At 55.8% G+C, this 18,746-nt stretch overlaps 2 non-coding genes across 2 annotated transcripts; one reads left to right on the top strand and one right to left on the bottom strand.

Moving 5' to 3' along the window:
• Positions 1-6,985: 6,985 nt before the first annotated feature.
• Positions 6,986-7,057, bottom strand: TRNAD-GUC. Its single transcript has one exon. It is a non-coding gene; the product is annotated as a tRNA-Asp (tRNA).
• Positions 7,058-16,137: 9,080 nt separating this feature from the next.
• TRNAR-UCG lies at positions 16,138-16,210 on the top strand. Its single transcript has one exon. It is a non-coding gene; the product is annotated as a tRNA-Arg (tRNA).
• The last annotated feature ends 2,536 nt before the right edge of the window (positions 16,211-18,746 follow it).

The following is an 18,746-nucleotide window of genomic DNA, read 5'->3' as shown; positions in this document are numbered from 1 at the left end:
GCCCCTTTGGCTTCTCAAGCGCCTCTGAAGGGACGCAGCTTCCCAGGCACGCAGATCCTTCCCTTCAACGCGCACTGGACGGACATTTGAAACACAGCCCTTTCCAGGAGGGAATGCGCTGCTTTTGGACCCTGGCGCCCAGCAAGAAGTCCTGGGACTCTTTTTCTGACTGATGGACCCCACTGACTTGCCTTTACCAAGCAGAAAATGAGGACCGGCTGATGGCTCTCTTTGCAAACGGACGCCATCAGACTGAGCTACGAGGCGTGCTGCAGGATAGCCCCTCCCCACCAAAAAGCAACGCCGTGACCCGGATTCGAGCCAAGGTTGCTGCGACCACGGCGCAGTGTACTAACCACTATACGATCACGGCCAGGCGCTGGGGGCGCAGGCTAGGAGCCCAGCGGAAAATGCTCAGATCTGCACTCTCGGGGCGGCCACCTACCTCACCGGCGGCCACAGGTCTTTCTCAAGTCTCCCCATTACACACACAGGTCAAATGCTGAGCAAAGGAAACAAGACAGGAAGCCAATCCCATGCCTGTCCCTTTTTCTGTCTTCCTCCACCCCTGGACCAAGTCCCTCCCCGTTTGTCTGGGCCATTGTCCTCATGGCCCTGGCCAGCCTATTTCCCTTTGCCGCTCTGAAACGTGCCCCCACGTGCAGGCCCCGGGGGAGGCTTTGGCTAGGGCGAGCGTGTCCTTGCGAGGTAACTGTCTCTCTGGAGGTGAAAGTCATCAGTGCGGGGTGCGAAGGGAAGTAGCCGTCGAAGGAGAATGCAAGGCATGTGGCGGGCAGGCCAGGGATTTCTTTGTCCCCCCTTCAAAAGGGAGTCACCCTCCCCATCAGGGAATCGAACCCCGGTCTCACGCGGGACAGGCGGGGATACTCACCACTATACTAACGAGGAAAGGGGCATGATGAGCGGTCCCAGCTCCCACAGACCAGCTATTGTCAGCGTACACCTACACCGTCGCATGGGCCCCAGCAGGCAACAACACTCCTGGCCCTCTTCTGCTTCCCAAAGGCTTTGGCCGCAGCAACAGCCCTGGCCCTCCTCACCTGCCCTTGCCCAGCAGGATGCCTTTTCGGGCTTACACAGCTCCTCACACAACACCCGCCTGGGACCTTGCCCTCCCCTACCAGCTCAGCAGCACCTTTTTTCCTCTCAAAAACTCCTCTTGCCACACTCCCCCTTCCACACTTCACACTCACCTCATCACAAACTCACCCACGGCCCCTTTGGCTTCTCAAGCGCCTCTGAAGGGACGCAGCTTCCCAGGCACGCAGATCCTTCCCTTCAACGCGCACTGGACGGACATTCGAAACACAGCCCTTTCCAGGAGGGAATGCCCTGCTTTTGGACCCTGGCGCCCAGCAAGAAGTCCTGGGACTCTTTTTCTGACCGATGGACCCCACTGACTTGCCCTTACCAAGCAGAAACTGAGGACCGGCTGATGGCTCTCTTTGCAAACGGACGCCATCAGACTGAGCCACGAGGCGTGCTGCAGGATAGCCCCTCCCCACCAAAAAGCAATGCCGTGACCCGGATTTGAACCGAGGTTGCTGCGGCCACGGTGCAGAGTACTAACCACTATACGATCACGGCCAGGCGCTGGGGGCGCAGGCAGCAGCCCAGCGGAAAATGCTCAGCTCTGCGCTCTCGGGGCGGCCACCTACCTCGCCGGCGGCCACAGGTCTTTCTCATGTCTCCCCATTACAGTCACAGGTCAAATGCTGAGCAAAGGAAAAAAGAGAGGAAGCCAATCCCATGCCTGTCCCTTTTTCTGTCTTCCTCCACCCCTGAACCAAGTGCCTCCCCGTTTGTCTGGGCCATTGTCCTCATGGCCCTGGCCAGCCTATTTCCCTTTGCCGCTCTGAAACGTGCCCCCACGGGCAGGCCCCGGGGGAGGCTTTGGCTAGGGCGAGCGTGTCCTTGCGAGGTAACTGTCTCTCTGGAGGTGAAAGTCATCAGTGCGGGGTGCGAAGGGAAGTGGCCGTCGAAAGAGAATGGAAGGCATGTGGCGGGCAGGCCAGGGATTTCTTTGTCCCCCCTTCAAAAGGGGTCACCCTCCCCGTCGGGGAATCGAACCCCGGTCTCCTACGTGACAGGCAAGGATACTCACCACTATACTAACGAGCATGATGAGCGGCCCCAGCTCCCACAGACCAGCTATTGTCAGCGTACACCTACACCGTCGCATGGGCCCCAGCAGGCAACAACACTCCTGGCCCTCTTCTGCATTCCAAAGTCTTTGGCCGCAGCAACAGCCCTGGCCCTCCTCACCTGCCCTTGCCCAGCAGGACGCCTTTTCGGGCCTACACAGCTCCTCACACAACACCCGCCTGGGACCTTGCCCTCCCCTACCAGCTCAGCAGCACCTTTTTTCCTCTCAAAACCTCCTCTTGCCACACTCCCCCTTCCACACTTCACACTCACCTCATCACAAACTCACCCACGGCCCCTTTGGGTTCTCAAGCGCCTCTGAAGGGACGCAGCTTCCCAGGCACGCAGATCCTTCCCTTCAACGCGCACTGGACGGACATTCGAAACACAGCCCTTTCCAGGAGGGAATGCGCTGCTTTTGGAACCTGGCGCCCAGCAAGAAGTCCTGGGACTCTTTTTCTGACCGATGGACCCCACTGACTTGCCCTTACCAAGCAGAAACTGAGGACCGGCTGATGGCTCTCTTTGCAAACGGACGCCATCAGACTGAGCCACGAGGCGTGCTGCAGGATAGCCCCTCCCCACCAAAAAGCAATGCCGTGACCCGGATTCGAACCGAGGTTGCTGCGGCCACGGCGCAGAGTACTAACCACTATACGATCACGGCCAGGTGCTGGGGGCGCAGGCAGCAACCCAGCAGAAAATGCTCAGCTCTGCGCTCTCGGGGCGGCCACCTACCTCGCTGGCGGCCACAGGTCTTTCTCAAGTCTCCCCATTACAGTCACAGGTCAAATGCTGAGCAAAGGAAAAAAGAGAGGAAGCCAATCCCATGCCTGTCCCTTTTTCTGTCTTCCTCCACCCCTGGACCAAGTGCCTCCCCGTTTGTCTGGGCCATTGTCCTCATGGCCCTGGCCAGCCTACTTCCCTTTGCCGCTCTGAAACGTGCCCCCACGTGCAGGCCCCGGGGGAGGCTTTGGCTAGGGCGAGCGTGTCCTTGCGAGGTAACTGTCTCTCTGGAGGTGAAAGTCATCAGTGCGGGGTGCGAAGGGAAGTGGCCGTCGAAAGAGAATGCAAGGCATGTGGCGGGCAGGCCAGGGATTTCTTTGTCCCCCCTTCAAAAGGGGTCACCCTCCCCGTCGGGGAATCGAACCCCGGTCTCCCGCGTGACAGGCAAGGATACTCACCACTATACTAACGAGCATGATGAGCGTCTGCAGCGCCCACAGACCAGCTATTGTCAGCGTACACCTACACCGTCGCATGGGCCCCAGCAGGCAACAACACTCCTAGCCCTCTTCTGCTTCCCAAAGGCTTTGGCCGCAGCAACAGCCCTGGCCCTCCTCACCTGCCCTTGCCCAGCAGGACGCCTTTTCGGGCCTACACAGCTCCTCACACAACACCCGCCTGGGACCTTGCCCTCCCCTACCAGCTCAGCAGCACCTTTTTTCCTCTCAAAACCTCCGCTTGCCACACTCCCCCTTCCACACTTCACAATCACCTCATCACAAACTCACCCACGCCCCCTTTGGCTTCTCAAGCGCCTCTGAAGGGACGCAGCTTCCCAGGCACGCAGATCCTTCCCTTCAACGCGCACTGGACGGACATTCGAAACACAGCCCTTTCCAGGAGGGAATGCGCTGCTTTTGGACCCTGGCGCCCAGCAAGAAGTCCTGGGACTCTTTTTCTGACCGATGGACCCCACTGACTTGCCTTTACCAAGCAGAAACTGAGGACCGGCTGATGGCTCTCTTTGCAAACGGACGCCATCAGACTGAGCCACGAGGCGTGCTGCAGGATAGCCCCTCCCCACCAAAAAGCAACGCCGTGACCCGGATTCGAATCGAGGTTGCTGCGGCCAAGGCGCAGAGTACTAACCACTATACGATCACGGCCAGGTGCTGGGGGCGCAGGCAGCAGCCCAGCGGAAAATGCTCAGCTCTGCGCTCTCGGGGCGGCCACCTACCTCGCCGGCGGCCACAGGTCTTTCTCAAGTCTCCCCATTACAGTCACAGGTCAAATGCTGAGCAAAGGAAACAAGACAGGAAGCCAATCCCATGCCTGTCCCTTTTTCTGTCTTCCTCCACCCCTGGACCAAGTCCCTCCCCGTTTGTCTGGGCCATTGTCCTCATGGCCCTGGCCAGCCTATTTCCCTTTGCCGCTCTGAAACGTGCCCCCACGTGCAGGCCCCGGGTGAGGCTTTGGCTAGGGCGAGCGTGTCCTTGCGAGGTAACTGTCTCTCTGGAGGTGAAAGTCATCAGTGCGGGGTGCGAAGGGAAGTGCCGTCGAAGGAGAATGCAAGGCATGTGGCGGGCAGGCCAGGGATTTCTTTGTCCCCCCTTCAAAAGGAGTCACCCTCCCCGAAGGGAAATCGAACCCCGGTCTCCCTGTGACAGGAAGGGATACTCACCACTATACTAACGAGGAAAGGGGCATGATGAGCGGCCCCAGCTCCCACAGACCAGCTATGGTCAGCATACACCTACACCGTCGCATGGGCCCCAGCAGGCAACAACACTCCTGGCCCTCTTCTGCTTCCCAAAGGCTTTGGCCGCAACAACAGCCCTGACCCTCCTCACCTGCCCTTGCCCAGCAGGACGCCTTTTCGGGCCTACACAGCTCCTCACACAACACCCGCCTGGGACCTTGCCCTCCCCTACCAGCTCAGCAGCACCTTTTTTCCTCTCAAAAACTCCTCTTGCCACACTCCCCCTTCCACACTTCACACTCACCTCATCACAAACTCACCCACGGCCCCTTTGGCTTCTCAAGCGCCTCTGAAGGGACGCAGCTTCCCAGGCACGCAGATCCTTCCCTTCAATGCGCACTGGACGGACATTCGAAACACAGCCCTTTCCAGGAGGGAATGCGCTGCTTTTGGACCCTGGCGCCCAGCAAGAAGTCCTGGGACTCTTTTTCTGACCGATGGACCCCACTGACTTGCCTTTACCAAGTAGAAACTGAGGACCGGCTGATGGCTCTCTTTGCAAACGGACGCCATCAGACTGAGCCACGAGGCGTGCTGCAGGATAGCCCCTCCCCACCAAAAAGCAATGCCGTGACCCGGATTCGAACCGAGGTTGCTGCGGCCACAGCGCGGAGTACTAACCACTATACGATCACGGCCAGGTGCTGGGGGCGCAGGCAGCAGCCCAGTGGAAAATGCTCAGCTCTGCGCTCTTGGGGCGGCCACCTACCTCGCCGGCGGCCACAGGTCTTTCTCAAGTCTCCCCATTACAGTCACAGGTCAAATGCTGAGCAAAGGAAAAAAGAGAGGAAGCCAATCCCATGCCTGTCCCTTTTACTGTCTTCCTCCACCCCTGGACCAAGTGCCTCCCCGTTTGTCTGGGCCATTGTCCTCATGGCCCTGGCCAGCCTATTTCCCTTTGCCGCTCTGAAACGTGCCCCCACGTGCAGGCCCCGGGGGAGGCTTTGGCTAGGGCGAGCGTGTCCTTGCGAGGTAACTGTCTCTCTGGAGGTGAAAGTCATCAGTGCGGGGTGCGAAGGGAAGTGGCCGTCGAAAGAGAATGCAAGGCATGTGGCGGGCAGGCCAGGGATTTCTTTGTCCCCCCTTCAAAAGGGGTCACCCTCCCCGTCGGGGAATCAAACCCCGGTCTCCCGTGTGACAGGCGGGGATACTCACCACTATACTAACGAGGAAAGGGGCATGATGAGCGGCCCCAGCTCCCACAGACCAGCTATGGTCAGCGTACACCTACACCGTCGCATGGGCCCCAGCAGGCAACAACACCCCTGGCCCTCTTCTGCTTCCCAAAGGCTTTGGCCGCAGCAACAGCCCTGGCCATCCCCACCTGCCCTTGCCCAGCAGGACGCCTTTCCGGGCCTACACAGCTCCTCACACAACACCCGCCTGGGACCTTGCCCTCCCCTACCAGCTCAGCAGCACCTTTTTTCCTTTCAAAACCTCCTCTTGCCACCCTCCCCCTTCCACACTTCACACTCACCTCATCACAAACTCACCCACGGCCCCTTTGGCTTCTCAAGCGCCTCTGGAGGGATGCAGCTTCCCAGGCACGCAGATCGTTCCCTTCAATATGCACTGGACGGACATTCGAAACACAGCCCTTTCCAGGAGGGAATGCGCTGCTTTTGGACCCTGGCGCCCAGCAAGAAGTCCTGGGACTCTTTTTCTGACCGATGGACCCCACTGACTTGCCTTTACCAAGCAGAAACTGAGGACCGGCTGATGGCTCTCTTTGCAAACGGACGCCATCAGACTGAGCCACGAGGCGTGCTGCAGGATAGCCCCTCCCCACCAAAAAGCAATGCCGTGACCCGGATTCGAATCGAGGTTGCTGCGGCCACGGCGCAGAGTACTAACCACTATACAATCACGGCCAGGTGCTGGAGGTGCAGGCTAGCAGCCCAGCGGAAAATGCTCAGCTCTGCGCTCTCGGGGCGGCCACCTACCTCGCTGGCGGCCACAGGTCTTTCTCAAGTCTCCCCATTACAGTCACAGGTCAAATGCTGAGCAAAGGAAACAAGACAGGAAGCCAATCCCATGCCTGTCCCTTTTTCTGTCTTCCTCCACCCCTGGACCAAGTGCCTCCCCGTTTGTCTGGGCCATTGTCCTCATGGCCCTGGCCAGCCTATTTCCCTTTGCCGCTCTGAAACGTGCCCCCACGTGCAGGCCCCGGGGGAGGCTTTGGCTAGGGCGAGCGTGTCCTTGCGAGGTAACTGTCTCTCTGGAGGTGAAAGTCATCAGTGCGGGGTGCGAAGGGAAGTGGCCGTCGAAAGAGAATGCAAGGCATGTGGCGGGCAGGCCAGGGATTTCTTTGTCCCCCCTTCAAAAGGGGTCACCCTCCCCGTCGGGGAATCAAACCCCGGTCTCCCGCGTGACAGGCGGGGATACTCACCACTATACTAACGAGGAAAGGGGCATGATGAGTGGCCCCAGCGCCCACAGACCAGCTATGGTCAGCGTACACCTACACCGTCGCATGGGCCCCAGCAGGCAACAACACCCCTGGCCCTCTTCTGCTTCCCAAAGGCTTTGGCCGCAGCAACAGCCCTGGCCATCCCCACCTGCCCTTGCCCAGCAGGACGCCTTTCCGGGCCTACACAGCTCCTCACACAACACCCGCCTGGGACCTTGCCCTCCCCTACCAGCTCAGCAGCACTGTTTTGCCTCTCAAAACCTCCTCTTGCCACCCTCCCCCTTCCACACTTCACACTCACCTCATCACAAACTCACCCACGGCCCCTCTGGCTTCTCAAGCGCCTCTGGAGGGACGCAGCTTCCCTGGCACGCAGATCCGGCTGATGGCTCCCAAGTGTGCAAGTCCGTCCCCGCAGAGCTGCCCCATATGGTGACATTGAAGAAACTGTGGAAAACGGGACGGGGGTGGGGGGGTAATAGGCTCCTATAGAAGAAAAAGTCCTCCCAAACTGGCCTGTCCCTTTAAACATGGGACATCTGGTCACCCTGGAGCAGCCCCACACTCCTGCTCCCCGGTTGGTGTGTTTGTAACCCGGGGGCTGAAGCCGACGCGAGAAAGGGAAGGGAGCGAGCTCGGAGCTCTCCGCCGCCACCTGCTGGGAGCAGAGGGAAATGACTGAGCGACGTCCTGGCTAATTTAAGTATCAGAGGGGTAGCCGTGTTAGTCTGGATCTGTAAAAGCAACAAAGAATCCTGTGGCACCTTATAGACTAACAGACGTTTTGCAGCATGAGCTTTCGTGGGTGAATACCCACTTCTTCGGATGCAAGTGGTGGAAATTTCCAGGGGCAGGTTTATATATGCAAGCAAGAAGCAAGCTAGAGATAATGAGGTTAGTTCAATCAGGGAGGATGAGGCCCTGTTCTAGCAGTTGAGGTGTGAAAACCAAGGGAGGAGAAACTGGTTCTGTAATTGGCAAGCCATTCACAGTCTTTGTTTAATCCTGAGCTGATGGTGTCAAATTTGCAGATGAACTGGAGCTCAGCAGTTTCTCTTTGAAGTCTGGTCCTGAAGTTTTTTTGCTGCAGGATGGCCACCTTAAGATCTGCTATTGTGTGGCCAGGGAGGTTGAAGTGTTCTCCTACAGGTTTTGTATATTGCCATTCCTAATATCTGATTTGTGTCCATTTATCCTTTTCCTTAGAGACTGTCCAGTTTGGCCGATGTATATAGCAGAGGGGCATTGCTGGCATATGATGGCATATATTACATTGGTGGATGTGCAGGTGAATGAACCGGTGATGGTGTGGCTGATCTGGTTAGGTCCTGTGATGGTGTTGCTGGTGTAGATATGTGGGCAGAGTTGGCATCGAGGTTTGTTGCATGGGTTGGTTCCTGAGCTGGAGTTACTATGGTGCGGTGTGCAGTTGCTGGTGAGAATATGCTTCAGGTTGGCAGGTTGTCTGTGGGCGAGGACTGGCCTGCCACCCAAGGCCTGTGACAGTGTGGGATCATTCTCCAGGATGGGTTGCAGATCCCTGATGATGCGCTGGAGGGGTTTTAGCTGGGGACTGTATGTGATGGCCAGTGGAGTCCTGTTGGTTTCTTTCTTGGGTTTGTCTTGCAGTAGGAGGCTTCTGGGTACACATCTGGCTCTGTTGATCTGTCTCCTTATTTCCTTGTGCGGGTACTGTAGTTTTGAGAATGCTTGGTGAAGATTTTGTAGGTGTTGGTCTCTGTCTGTGGGGTTAGAGCAGATGCGGTTGTACCTCAGTGCTTGGCTGTAGACAATGGATCTTGTGGTGTGCCCGGGATGGAAGCTGGAGGCATGAAGGTAGGCATAGCGGTCGGTAGGTTTTCGGTATAGGGTGGTGTTAATGTGACCATCAATTATTTGCACCGTAGTGTCTAGGAAGTGGACCTCCTGTGTAGATTGGTCCAGGCTGAGGTTGATGGTGGGGTGGAAGCTGTTGAAATCGTGGTGGAATTTTTCCAGAGTCTCTTTCCCGTGGGTCCAGATGATGAAGATGTCATCAATGTAGCGTAGGTAGAGAAGGGGCGTGAGTGGACGGGAGCTGAGGAAGCGTTGTTCCAGGTCAGCCATAAAAATATTGGCATATTGTGGGGCCATGCGGGTGCCCATAGCGGTGCCACTGATCTGGAGATATATATTGTCATCAAATTTGAAATAGTTGTGTCTGAGGATAAAGGCACAGAGCTCAGCAACCAGTTGTGCTGTGGCATCATCAGGGATACTGTTCCTGACAGCTTGTATTCCATCAGCGTGTGGGATGTTGGTGTAGAGAGCCTCTACATCCATGGTGGCCAGGATGGTGTTTTCTGGAAGGTCACCAATGCATTGTAGTTTCCTCAGGAAATCAGTGGTGTCACGGAGATAGCTGGGAGTGCTGGTAACATAGGGTCTGAGTAGAGAGTCCACATATCCAGATAGTCCTTCAGTGAGAGTTCCAATGCCCGAGATGATGGGGCGTCCAGGATTTCCAGGTTTGTGGATTTTGGGCAGTAGATAGAATAGCCCTGGTCGGGGCTCTAAGGGTATGTTGATTTGTTCCGGTGTTAGTGTAGGGAGTGTCCTGAGTAGATGGGTCAGTTCCTTAGTGTATTCCTCAGTGGGATCTGAGGGCAGTGGCCTGTAGAATTTGGTGTTGGAGAGTTGTCTGGTGGCCTCCTTCTGGTAGTCAGACCTGTTCATGATGACAACAGCACCTCCTTTATCAGCCTCTTTGATTATAATGTCAGGATGGTTTCTGAGGCTGTGGATGGCATTGCGTTCTGCACGACTTAGGTTATGAGGCAAGCGATGTTGTTTTTCCACAATTTCTGCCTGTGCACGTCGTGGAAGCATTCAATGTATAGGTCCAGACTGTCATTTCGACCCTCAGGAGGAGTCCATGTGGAGTTCTTCTTTTTGTGCTGTTGGTGGGAGGGTAACTGTGTATCAGTGCGCTGTTCAGTGTTTTCCTGAAAGTATTCTTTGAGTCGGAGACTGCGAAAGTAGGCTTCCAGATCGCCGCAGAACTGTATCATGTTGGTGGGGGTGGCAGGGCAAAAAGAGAGTCCCCGAGATAGGACAGACGTTTCTTCTGGGCTGAGTGTGTGGTTGGATAGATTGACGATATTGCTGGGTGGGTTAGAGGTACCACGGTTGTGGCCCCATGTGGCAGGTAGGAGTTTAGACAGCTTACAGTCCTTTTTCCTTTGTAGAGAGGTGAAGTGAGTGATGTAGATCTCCTGTCTTATTTTAGTGAAGTCCGTTTGTATGGAAGTTTGGTTATTGATGAGAGTCTCCAGGTTGGAGAGCTCTTTTTTGATGTGATCCTGTTTGCTGTATAGGAGGCTGATCAGGTGGTTCCTCAGTTTCTTTGATAGAGTACGGCATAATCTCTCACTGTGATTTCCACCACTTGCATCCGAAGAAGTGGGTATTCACCCACGAAAGCTCATGCTGCAAAACGTCTGTTAGTCTATAAGGTGCCACAGGATTCTTTGTTGCTTTTACAGATCCAGACTAACACGGCTACCCCTCTGATACTTGACACCATGCAAGGCACTACATTTAGCCGTATAGAGTGGAAATCCATCAACCTCATGAAGAAACTTGCACAAATACAGACAGACATCATCTTCCTTTCCAAATGCAAACGGATGGACATCATACCAAATGGACTAAAGGTAAAAAATCCACTGCTATCTACATACTACACAGACCACAGTGAGAGATTATGACGTACTCTAGTGGGTATACAGCAAACAGGATCACATCAAAAAAGAGCTCTCCAACCTGGAGACTCTCATCAATAACCAAACTTCCATACAAACGGACTTCACTAAAATAAGACAGGAGATCTACATCACTCACTTCACCTCTCTACAAAGGAAAAAGGACTGTAAGCTGTCTAAACTCCTACCTGCCACATGGGGCCACAACCGTGGTACCTCTAACCCACCCAGCAATATCGTCAATCTATCCAACCACACACTCAGCCCAGAAGAAACGTCTGTCCTATCTCGGGGACTCTCTTTTTGCCCTGCCACCCCCACCAACATGATACAGTTCTGCGGCGATCTGGAAGCCTACTTTCGCCGTCTCCGACTCAAAGAATACTTTCAGGAAAACACTGAACAGCGCACTGATACACAGTTACCCTCCCACCAACAGCACAAAAAGAAGAACTCCACATGGACTCCTCCTGAGGGTCGAAATGACAGTCTGGACCTATACATTGAATGCTTCCGCCGACGTGCACAGGCAGAAATTGTGGAAAAACAACATCGCTTGCCTCATAACCTAAGTCGTGCAGAACGCAATGCCATCCACAGCCTCAGAAACCATCCTGACATTATAATCAAAGAGGCTGATAAAGGAGGTGCTGTTGTCATCATGAACAGGTCTGACTACCAAAAGGAGGCCGCCAGACAACTCTCCAACATCAAATTCTACAGGCCACTGCCCTCAGATCCCACTGAGGAATACACTAAGGAACTGACCCATCTACTCAGGACACTCCCTACACTAACACCGGAACAAATCAACATACCCTTAGAGCCCCGACCAGGGCTATTCTATCTACTGCCCAAAATCCACAAACCTGGAAATCCTGGACCCCCCATCATCTCGGGCATTGGAACTCTCACTGAAGGACTATCTGGATATGTGGACTCTCTACTCAGACCCTATGCCACCAGCACTCCCAGCTATCTCCGTGACACCACTGATTTCCTGAGGAAACTACAATGCATTGGTGACCTTCCAGAAAACACCATCCTGGCCACCATGGATGTAGAGGCTCTCTACACCAACATCCCACACGCTGATGGAATACAAGCTGTCAGGAACAGTATCCCTGATGATGCCACAGCACAACTGGTTGCTGAGCTCTGTGCCTTTATCCTCAGACACAACTATTTCAAATTTGATGACAATATATATCTCCAGATCAGTGGCACCGCTATGGGCACCCGCATGGCCCCACAATATGCCAATATTTTTATGGCTGACCTGGAACAACGCTTCCTCAGCTCCCGTCCACTCACGCCCCTTCTCTACCTACGCTACATTGATGACATCTTCATCATCTGGACCCACGGGAAAGAGACTCTGGAAAAATTCCACCACGATTTCAACAGCTTCCACCCCACCATCAACCTCAGCCTGGACCAATCTACACAGGAGGTCCACTTCCTAGACACTACGGTGCAAATAATTGATGGTCACATTAACACCACCCTATACCGAAAACCTACCGACCGCTATGCCTACCTTCATGCCTCCAGCTTCCATCCCGGGCACACCACAAGATCCATTGTCTACAGCCAAGCACTGAGGTACAACCGCATCTGCTCTAACCCCACAGACAGAGACCAACACCTACAAAATCTTCACCAAGCATTCTCAAAACTACAGTACCCGCACGAGGAAATAAGGAGACAGATCAACAGAGCCAGATGTGTACCCAGAAGCCTCCTACTGCAAGACAAACCCAAGAAAGAAACCAACAGGACTCCACTGGCCATCACATACAGTCCCCAGCTAAAACCCCTCCAGCGCATCATCAGGGATCTGCAACCCATCCTGGAGAATGATCCCACACTGTCACAGGCCTTGGGTGGCAGGCCAGTCCTCGCCCACAGACAACCTGCCAACCTGAAGCATATTCTCACCAGCAACTGCACACCGCACCATAGTAACTCCAGCTCAGGAACCAACCCATGCAACAAACCTCGATGCCAACTCTGCCCACATATCTACACCAGCAACACCATCACAGGACCTAACCTGATCAGCCACATCATCACCGGTTCATTCACCTGCACATCCACCAATGTAATATATGCCATCATATGCCAGCAATGCCCCTCTGCTATATACATCGGCCAAACTGGACAGTCTCTAAGGAAAAGGATAAATGGACACAAATCAGATATTAGGAATGGCAATATACAAAAACCTGTAGGAGAACACTTCAACCTCCCTGGCCACACAATAGCAGATCTTAAGGTGGCCATCCTGCAGCAAAAAAACTTCAGGACCAGACTTCAAAGAGAAACTGCTGAGCTCCAGTTCATCTGCAAATTTGACACCATCAGCTCAGGATTAAACAAAGACTGTGAATGGCTTGCCAATTACAGAACCAGTTTCTCCTCCCTTGGTTTTCACACCTCAACTGCTAGAACAGGGCCTCATCCTCCCTGATTGAACTAACCTCATTATCTCTAGCTTGCTTCTTGCTTGCATATATAAACCTGCCCCTGGAAATTTCCACCACTTGCATCCGAAGAAGTGGGTATTCACCCACGAAAGCTCATGCTGCAAAACGTCTGTTAGTCTATAAGGTGCCACAGGATTCTTTGTTGCTTTGGCTAATTTAAATATCACCTGGTTCTCTCCTGGGTGGCTCCACTGGAGAGCTGGGGCGTGGCCTGAGTGTGGCAGCACCTTATTTGCATATTAAAAGCAGCTTTTTGGGGCCATTGGGGTAAAATATGAGTAAGTTTTGGGGTTGGTCCCCACATGTTTAGTGCAGGCTGTGGGGAGCCGGGCTGAGCAGAGCCTGCCCCGACGGGGAGTGTGTGGTCACCCTGACCTGGGAGCGTGTGGCCAGACATGGGGAAGGGGCTGCGGGGGCGGGGGGGGGAGAGGTGAGGGAGATTGTTGGCTTTAGACAGTGCCCCTTTCTCTTTTTGGTGTGTGGGTTGGGTTCTTGTTACCTACTGAAGAGCAGCAGCAGGGGTGGGGGAGGGGAATTGAGACTCTGCTTTGGGGGTTGTTGTGAGGTGTGACACAAGCCCCCTGGTGCTGGCTGCTGCTGTGGGGCATAGGACAGGTGCGGGCGGGGCTGTCCTTGAGATGAGGGGCGGTTCCTGGTTGGCTGGTGCCGGCCTGCCTAGTGTTTTCTGACAGCTGATCTCCCATTGGCCCTCGCGCGGGGCGGGTCTCTGAAAGCTGGTCTCCCATTGGGCCCTCCCCACCTGACGTTTCTGACGGGCTCATCTCCCATTGGTGACGTTGTCTGACAGCGATGCGGGGCGGAGCCGCCAGGGCCTTGTGCGCTCAGAGCTCAGCGCCGCCCGCGAGAAGCGGCGCGAGGCCGCGCGGGGCGGGTCCTGCTGCCGGGCGGAGGGACCGAGACCGCAGCGGCGCCGCCTCCCGCCTGGCGAAGCCGCAGCACCGGGGTCACAGGGCGCGAGGCGCTTCCGCGCGGCTGTTTCCTGCCGGTCGCGGGTGACGGGTCCTGCCCGGGCGGCCGCGGGGTCCCGATGGCAGCGGGGGGCTCTGGCGTCCGCCCGCCCGCGGCGGCTGGGAGCTGCGGGGCCACCTGCACTGGCCGGGGGCTGCGGCTCCTCCTCACCCCCCCCCCCGGTGACTGGGAGCTCCGGGCTCCGCCGGCGGTGTCTGAGCGCCGGGGGCTCCGCTCCTGCCCGGGGCGGCCGGGAGCTCCCGGGGCTGCGGCTTCTCCTCACCCCCCCCCCCCGGTGACTGGGAGCTCCGGGCTCTGCCTGCGGTGTCTGAGCGCCGGGGGCTCCTCTCCTGCCCGGGGCGGCCGGGAGCTCCCGGGGCTGCGGCTTCTCCTCACCCACCCCCGGTGACTGGGAGCTCCGGGCTCTGCCTGCGGTGTCTGAGCGCCGGGGCTCCTCTCCTGCCGGGCGGCCGGGAGCTCCGGGGCTGCGGCGCTGCAGGGTCTGTGAGCAATGACGTGGGGCTGCGGGGTCCTCCCGCCATCAAGGCCTGTTGGGAAATCCTGGGTCCATCCGCAGCGGCTGGGAGCTCTGGGGTCCGCTCGTAGGAGCTGCAGGGTCCATACGCAGTGGGGTGGGGCTGTGGGGGCTCCCCGGCCACCCATGGCTGCTGGGAGCCCCAGGGTCTGCCTGTGGGAGCTGTGGGGAGATGAGGGGTTTGGGGTGGAGGAGGGGGCTCCAGGCTGCAGGGTGGGGCCGAGGGATTCAGAGTGCAGGAGGGGGCTGTGGGCTGAGGCAGGGGGGTGGGGTCCACGACGGGGTGATGGCTCTGGGGTGGGGGCAGGGATGATGGGTTCCAGGTGTGGGAGGAAGCTCTGGGCTGGGGCAGGAGGTTGAAGTGCAGAGGGGTGAGGGCTCTGGGGTGCAAGAGGGGGCTCTGGGTTTGGGGGGGTTCAGGGCTGGGGCAGGGGGTTGGGGTGCAGACTTACCTCGGGCGGCTCCTGGTCAGCGGCGCAGCAGGGGGGACCTACTGGCCACTTCCAGGGTGCAGTGCGGTGCCCTAGGACACGTAGGGACCAGCCTGCCTGAGCCCCGCAGCAACGCTGACCGGACTGTATAACCTGGTCACCCCACTGGGACCTCCAGGGTCCCCCTGTCACATGTGGTTGCTGGGAGCTCTTGGATCCACCCACAGCAGCTGGGAGCTGTGGGGTCCATCCGTGGTGGCATGGGCCTGTGGGAGCCCCTTCCGACACTGGTGGCTGATAGCTGTGGGGCCCCCACCGGCCGACAGCTCCAGTCTTGCTGCCCCAGGGCTGAGGTGGAAAATGTCACTGAGATCTCTGAAAGTCACAGATTCTGTGACCCTCTTTTATAATCTTAGCCTTAATAGTTGTTGACTGTCTCTCTCAATCTCTAGGTCTGCTCTAGCGCAGATGGGACAGGGAAGACAGAAGCTCACCCCCCAGCACAGGTTTGGGCAGCAATGGCTCTTGAGCTATTTGCTGTGCATGCAGAGGACTTGTCCAGGCCGGTGGAGCAGCTCAGCCAGATGAGGAGCTGGAAGAAGGAGACCTGAGCAGCCTGGAGATCCCTCTTTTTCTCCACAGCCACTGCCTGTCAGCAGGATTCCTCCTCCTCCTCCTCAGTGAGACCAAATCTAAGCACCTAGATAGCTGGGCTGTCCGCTGCACCCCAGTCCCTCATGCCTGAGCCTCCCTGCCAAAGTCCTGCACCTGGCTCAAGAGAATTGTCTCACATCTTGCTGGGAACTCGACTTCTTGTGCCCAGAGAGTCTCGGCCCCATTCAGTAGAGGACCTGAGAAACACAGTGTCTGCCTTTTCCAAATAAGTGCTTGGAAAGGTTTTATACTTGTGACCACGTGGCCTAATGGATAAGGCATCTGACTTCGGATCAGGCGATTGAGGGTTCAAGTCCCTTCGTGGTTGTGCAATTTTACCTTTGTGCTGAACGTCCTGCTCCCTTCAGGGCTGGAACCTCTTCTTGGCAGCTCAGGCCAATGCTCTGGCTTCAGCTAGAGCCCCAGGAAGGAGTTGGGGGTTGGGTGTCACAAAGGCTGGGGCATGAGCCCCAGGTGCTTCCAGTCTCTCCTTTGCCCTTCCTGACTTGCCAAAGAAAATGGGCGTCTGCCCGGGCTAGAGTGTGGAGCAGTTTCCCTCTTCCAAGTGTGCGCCTGTCCCTGTGCTGGAGGGTACTTGCTACATAGCACCTTGGGAGCCTGGGTGTTTCTCTGCTTCTCGCCAGCTGGGGAAAAGCCTCTTGGGGTAAAATCTCCTGCCCCACTGCCAAAGTGAGCACCTGGAGTGGGAACGGTAAGAGGCCCCACCAGGGGGGCTGGCCCTGCTTTCCTACCATCTTCTGATGTTGGCCACAAAGCATCAGCAGCTGGCTGTGGGTGGTTTTCAGTGGGGGTTCGGCATGCCAGGGAGCAGCCTGGCTGGGTGTCTCTGTGGCTGTCTGCTGGCCACGCATAGGCATGGTTCTCCTCTCCTCTTGCCCTGCCCTTGGTTGCTCTGTGGCTTTTAAGCCTTCCCTTGGAGCTATCAGCACCAGCCGCCTCTATCCTAGGTGCCCAGAGGAGGAGAGGTGTGCTGGGCTCCAGCCTGGGACTCTGCCTCCCTCCTGCCTTTCCCTGACTATGAAACCTGGCCCTGACACTCCTTTCTTCAAGCGCCATGTGGGCAAGAGGAAAAGTTTGGTAGAAAGCACAAGGGCCAAACTTGTGGGCATCAGAAATCCCAAACACCCAGTCAAACCATAGCCACTTCTAGACCCCATTCCAACCAAAGACCTGGCTCCAGTGGGTATGAGTCACTCAGTACAAGGTAAACAACTTATTCTTATACAGCTGGAGATAGGAAAGCACTTGGATCTCCAGGGATTTACCACAAGGTCCCACTGAGATTTGAACTCAGATTTCAGCATGCCAACCCTTACACCATGGGACCAGCTTGTGGTAGTTTCTCTGAATATTGGTGACCCTATCATAGAATACCAGGGTTGGAAGGGACCTCAGGAGGTATCTAGTCCAACCACCTGCTCAAAGCAGGGCCAATCCGCAGACAGATTTTTATCCCAGATCCCTAAATGGCCCTCTCAAGGACTGAGCTCACACACCTGGGTTTAGCCAGCCAATACTCAAACCACTGAGCTCTCCTCCTCCTCACAGGCCCAGCTTGTGTAAGGGACTGTTGGCCCTTTACTAAAACTGAGTGGGGTTTTTTGGTTGGCTAGTTCCCAGTCCCAATAGAAGGGGGAAGGGTCAATGGGAAATCAGGACCCTGAGACTGACAGGCCCCTCGGACAATGGTCACCAACTGGTAGGGAACAAGTGAGAATTTGTTAATGAGTAAAATTCCTGGTGAAAATTGGCAAAGCTGTGGAGAGTTTGAAAAGTTCCAGTGAATTTACACATGAAGATACAAACAGAGAGACAAATAGAGAGAAAGAGAACATCACAGACTGCACAGGCCCACACAGACATAAACAAAAACCAAACCCACCCAGTACACAGAGCCATAGACACATAAGGGAAAGCCACACAAAACATAGAACAAATCCACACCCAAAAATTACAGCAAAAGCCCACAACAGGAAAGCACAAAAACCACATACCAAAAGAATACTTAGCAAAAAACAACCTGCATGCAAAAGTCATACACATACACACACACACACAAAACTATATGGCATCCACAAAAATCACACAGGACCCACATGCACATCAACACGACAGACAACAAAACCCCAACATACAGAAAGCCAGGCAGGGTTTGAGTCTCACAGCGAAGAGGGTGAGCACACAGGTGGTTTGGGGAGCAAAGACTGAGGGGGAGTCGGGGGCAGTGCTCTGGGCTCTGCCTGACTCCTCCTGACACAGGCGGCTGGTGGAGAGCAGAGCCTGGTAGATCTGTGGAATCTGCCCTGCTCTCTGTAAAGCAAGGGGACCTCGGTGTCTTCTGAGCTGCAACTGTATTTTCTGCAGGGCAAAATGATTGGCAGAAGCCATTTGCTTAAAGGAAAGTAGTGCTCCAAGTGAGGTTTGAACTCGCAACCTCAACATGACTTGACTCAGCACTGCTCTGGGAGTACTAGGCACTAACCCATTGCACAATTGGACTCTGCTTTCAGGAGCTTGTCGCCATGTTTCATGGAGGGATTAGCGGAGGGGGGGTGTTGCATTAGCTAAAACAAATCCATATTAAAGGCTGCAGGATGGCAGCAGCAGAGGTGGGGAGCCTCCTTCCATGTGCTAGAGCTGGTTCCCCTTCCATTGCTCAGGGGAAGGTTGGTGCTTTGAGCCCACCCGGTGCTGGAACGTCCCATGGGTGAGATTAATGGGACTCTTGGGAAGGGAGGGGAAGTATTTTCTATCCCTGCCTAGCTCCATTGGTCTCCTGTGGCCCTTTCGGCTCTCTGCTCCCCTGTTGGGGAGATGCAGAGACAAGCCCCCATCTGGGTGAG

The sequence above is a fragment of the Mauremys reevesii genome, linkage group 12 (genome assembly GCF_016161935.1).
Source record: "Mauremys reevesii isolate NIE-2019 linkage group 12, ASM1616193v1, whole genome shotgun sequence".
In the NCBI taxonomy this organism is placed as follows: Eukaryota; Metazoa; Chordata; order Testudines; family Geoemydidae; genus Mauremys; species Mauremys reevesii.
The sequence above is the reverse complement of the archived record's forward strand: the minus strand, read 5'-3'. Positions and strand labels throughout refer to the sequence as shown.